General features: G+C 37.8%; 1 long non-coding RNA gene across 5 annotated transcripts; it reads right to left on the reverse strand.

Moving 5' to 3' along the window:
- Positions 1-320: 320 nt before the first annotated feature.
- Positions 321-3614, reverse strand: LOC125552471 (uncharacterized). Of its 5 annotated transcripts, none has more exons than XR_007303623.2 (5): positions 3348-3614; positions 3138-3242; positions 2288-3036; positions 577-2065; positions 321-482 (listed from the first exon to the last, which is right to left on the reverse strand). It is a non-coding gene; the product is annotated as an uncharacterized LOC125552471 (long non-coding RNA). The 5 variants fall into 5 exon arrangements; XR_007303625.2 differs by having other exon boundaries at positions 577-1154; positions 1941-3036; XR_007303622.2 differs by having other exon boundaries at positions 577-772; positions 1095-3036.
- Between the last annotated feature and the right edge of the window lie 1338 nt (positions 3615-4952).

Consider the following 4952-nt stretch of genomic DNA (forward strand, 5'->3'; position numbering starts at 1 on the left):
AACCAAAAGGGCATCAGTTCCTTTCTTGTGCCTGAAGTTCAGTCATTCTCGTCGAAGAGGAAATCTTCATCAAAGCGGCTTGCACCGCAGTTGCCATCGGTATCATCAGATGGGCAGAAACAAGGGAACTCATCAAACTCAGAGCAGCCAGACTCCGCATCATATGGATAGATTCATATGATGAAAAAACAAAGCTTTAGAGGAATAGCAACTCCATACAATATCTTTGGTGCTAAAATAAAAATAAATAGTGCAAGAACATGACAGATTTAATTCTTCACTGAAAAATAAGTAGGAAGGAGCGAGTAATAATGATATAATGAAGAGATAACAATCAACCTGGATCTAAGAATTAGTGTGCAAGGGGCAATTTATTTAAATTTCTCTTTTTGTCTACAATCTACCTGGGTCTAAGGATACAAAAGAGGTTTCGAAGTCCTAATTAAACTTTCCCCTGAATGAGTACAGTCCTGACGAAAAAGCTGCAGAAGTAATTGGTTAATAAAGCATTTTAGCACTGTACATATGAACATATGTGGTATATGTGCACCAGAAACATAAGAAGAGGGACCTTACAGTGCTTGCCAATGTTGGGGATCAACGCTGGTCACATCCATGCCAAGGTGGGCTTCAGGTCAGAGAGAGATGCAACTGGTAACATCCTCTACCTCTGCTCCGGGGAGACCCTCCTTGCGCCATTGCGCATCCACTTGTTCGATGGTATCCTTTGACTACAGATCATCCAAACCCCTCCACCTCTAGGTTTCATTTACTGCAGATAAAGTGAGTTAAGAGAAGGCTCACTTTCAGACACCAATGTAACTATGGGATAACATCATCATGAAAGTAGGAAGGAGCCTTGGTGAGTCATAGATATGTTTGAAATAAATGGACCAAACATGCTAATTAGCAGCGGAAGAATATGTTGATTCATCTATGACTTCTAATGACCTAACGCCTAACGTTATAACATCATTATGAAAGTAGGCAGGTGCCTTGGTGAATAATATATATGTTTGAAATAAAATAGACCAAACATGCTAATTAGCAGCGGAAGAATATGTTGATCCATCTATGACTTCTAATGACCTTACATGATGCTCAACGCCATCGAGCAACCATCAATAAGAATTATATTTCTCCACATTAGTAATCTAACACCAAGAAAATAAATAAGCTTAGTATTCAGGGGAAGAAGGAATCATGCCCAAGTTCTTGCCGATATAAATAAAACAGGGAGAAGTTTAATATTTTCCATGGACCTTTTTGCTTTTCTTTCTAATATTTTACACACTGCTTTTCTTCGCCATTTTCATGGCATGCCACCCAATCAGTTATTGGTTGATGGAAGCAAAACTAAATAGAGCACAATGGTATAAAAAGGAATATGCAGCTTGTTCATCAAATGTAATTGACCCACTCAGCAAGAATGAAAAAGCAACGACATATATAGATGAAAGTGAGGAAGGGTGAATATAGCAATCAACCATTAGTTCTCTTGTAGCAGCAACTCATAATAAAATAGCTAGCATCTATACAGATGAAGCAAAGACAATTACACTATTAAGAAAGAAAGTGAGTAGCAGGGAAAGCAAGACGGTAGCAGGGAAAGCAAACATGTGAGTACCAACTATTTTCTAAAATTACATCTCAAGATCTTATTTAAGAGCTACAGTAAGTAACATGAGAAATCAAGCAAATTTATCAAATATGGGACCTTATTTATTGCCTCAAACTGAATGGGGTTCTCCATACTTTAATTCAACTATATACATCGCTAGTTTTTGTTCCATTAGATTTCAAACTCAATCAAACATGAGGTTCATGTCGACTAACCAGATGTTTTCCCTGGACCAGCATTTCAATCTTTAAGAATGCATGACTAATTTATAGTATCTAAATCAGAAAAATGATGAAATAAATTAAGGAATAAGACTAACCTATGAGGTTAAGATTGCCATTGGTCCGCTTGGCCTAACATGGGGAAAACAGCGGAACAACTATAGTTTCATAGATACGTGCAAAAAAGAAATATTGCAGGAAGCCTCATGAACTGTTTGTAAGACTGCAATTGTAAGATTTGTTTTTATAATTAGTAAATTGCCTAGAATACAAACGAAAATGTTGAATCGTTTGATATACAAAGCTAAAGACAATTATCAAAAAAGGGATAATCAGTATGCAGGATTATCACGGTGCTAGATACTACTATTCCGAACCACCAAAACATACGAATACGATTGTAACCACATGTTTAAAGGCCCAGTTAAAGAGACAAAAGACTCACCAAGGAAGATAAAGAGGAAAGGCCAGAAAGGCACTTGTGCATCAAGAAAAACAAAGTTGGTGTGCTTTATAGGGCCATCATTAGTACAAACCCCTCCCAGATGATGGTGCCAAAGTAGAGGGCATCTACATATACATATATACATGGGAGAAAACAACACCTGAGTGTTTCCATGGTAACTTAGTAAGGCAAGGATGACACGTAAACATAGGTAGAGATGCACTGCATATGCCAAAATAGATTGGCTAATATAGCAACATTAACCAGATGTACGATGCGGGTAAGAAGAATAAACAACAAACATCATGTGGTGAGGATGAAATAACCAAGAATTGAACCAAAAGTTGCAGAAGCCATCCGGTTGGTCATTCCTCAAACTAGGTTAAAATAGATATACACTCCGTAGGAGTGATTTAACTACTTACCACAAATATCTCATATAAGAACACCCATCCAGACATATTATGTAGAGTATACTGACATAAGCCAAATATATACTGACAATCAGGGGGCATGGCCATCAAAAGTATACTTGTAGAAGCAAAATTTACAAAGGGCTATCTTTGTCATGGAAGGCTTCTAAGATTGTAATGTCTAACTTAAAAAGAAATATCAGGGCATAAAGAGAAAAATTAGCCTGAATCACCACTAACAATACAATACGAGATTGCGCCTGCAGTTTGTAGAAACAGAGCATTTCCACCTCAGAAGATCGTCACAGAAACCCGGGTGATACTTCAACTCGGCAACTGGAACAAAAGCATACTTCAAACCCAGCTTGTTGTGAATAGATTCTGGTTGTATATATGCATATGGAACAGACTCGATCTAACTTGAAGAATCAATATACCTTGAAGATACGAAAGGAAGGACCTGTGAGAAAGTCGTGGCAGGGGAGCATTCCTGTTGCAGACAACCGGCGGCCAGCAACATCCGAGCCCAACTCATTCGTCTCCTGCAGTTCGGGAGAAACAATGGTCAGAGAGAGAGAGAGAGAGTGAGGGGGGAGTGGAGAGAGCGCTCACCGCTACCTCCGCAAGATGGATCGGATGCGGCTCACCTTGGGTCGTCTTCTTCCTGGAGGAGCACGAACGCAAGGACGATAGTCTGGTGCTCCCTCTATGTGGTCGAACAGGAGGTGTCGACGGCCGGCGGCGGATGGCGGCTCGGCCTCCTCATCGGTTTCTAGGGTTCGATGCGGATGAGATGCAAGAGGTGGAGGACGGCATGCGGGAGGGAAGGAAGACGTCCGACGGGACGGGAGGAGGCAAGGGTGGCGGCGCGAGGTGGGGGAGGAAGAGGATAGAGGGGCGCGAGTGCGGGAGGAGACGGCTAGGTTTTCCACTCACGGTGCTGCTGCAGTTTTATACCCATATATGAAATGACCAAAATGCCCTGGTGGGAGCAAGGATATTACATTCCGACGGCTAAGTTGATCGGGTAAATATCCAACGACCCACAGCGATTTGGATCGAGATCCGACGGTCTGTGTCGCGAGTGGATTTTGATCGGACGGCCCAAATTGCCTGAGCTCTGAGAGAGCTCAGGTTTAGACGTGAATCTAACTATGGGATAGTAACGGGAGCCTCAAGGAACGCATTACTGGCCGTCATTAGGGACACAGATGTAGGCTTTTATTTTCTGTTCGTTCGTTTCTGTCAGTTTTTCCATTCACTTGTTTGATCTATTTTTTTATTTGTATTTTTTAGAAATAATGTAAATACATACAATTTTTTTTTCTAAATCATGAAGTTTTAAAATGTTAGTGCAATGTAAAAAAAATTGTTAGCGTAATTTTCAAAAATAAATTATGGCATTCACAAGAAATGTTAGTGACATTTAAGAATGTTTGGCACATATTGAAAAAACAAAATTTAATGCATATTAAACAAATGCAAAAAAAGCAAGTTCAAAAAATTTGGCAATCATGTATTTAAAAAGTGTGCAAAAAATGTTCTACATATATAGAAAAAATGTACAGCATGTATGAAAAAAGCGACCTTAAACACGTATATATAAAAAATGTTAATCATTTATTTAGACAAGGTAACAGTGTATAAGAATAAATGTTTCATATGTGTATAAATAATGTACAATGTGCATGAAAAATACACATCAGTACTTATATTTGAAACAATGTTTATCATGTATTCAAAAAATGTTGGACATGTCTAAAAATATATTCCTTACTTATATGAAAAAAAATGTAGAATCGTCAAATAAAGTAGACGTCAAAACATATATTAGAAAAAAATGTTGATCATGTATTTAGGATATTTTGAACGTGTACAAATAATATTATAGATTTATGAAAAACAAGTATTGTAAATAAAAATAGAAAAACAAGAGCAAATAAAAAAATAAAACTGTAAAGAAAATATAAAAATGAAAAACATTGAAAATGAAAGAAAACCAATAAAACCTTAAGAGAAACACAGCAAATAGGAAAAAAAAGGAAAAATAAATAATGAAAACCATAAACTAAAAATACCAAAGAGAGAAACAAATAATGAAACAAAAGAAAACTGAAAGAAGACATACAGAAAAAGAAAGAAAAAATTGGTGAAATCTGTAAACCTTTTTTGTCTAAACATGTAGACTCCGATATGAGAGTAGCTTCTATCTTGCCTAATACGAGATATAGCTTGCGCGGCCGATCGGCAAC

Source organism: Triticum urartu, chromosome 4A (genome assembly GCF_056163025.1).
Source record: "Triticum urartu cultivar PI428250 chromosome 4A, HENAU_Tu73, whole genome shotgun sequence".
Classification (NCBI taxonomy): domain Eukaryota; kingdom Viridiplantae; phylum Streptophyta; class Magnoliopsida; order Poales; family Poaceae; genus Triticum; species Triticum urartu.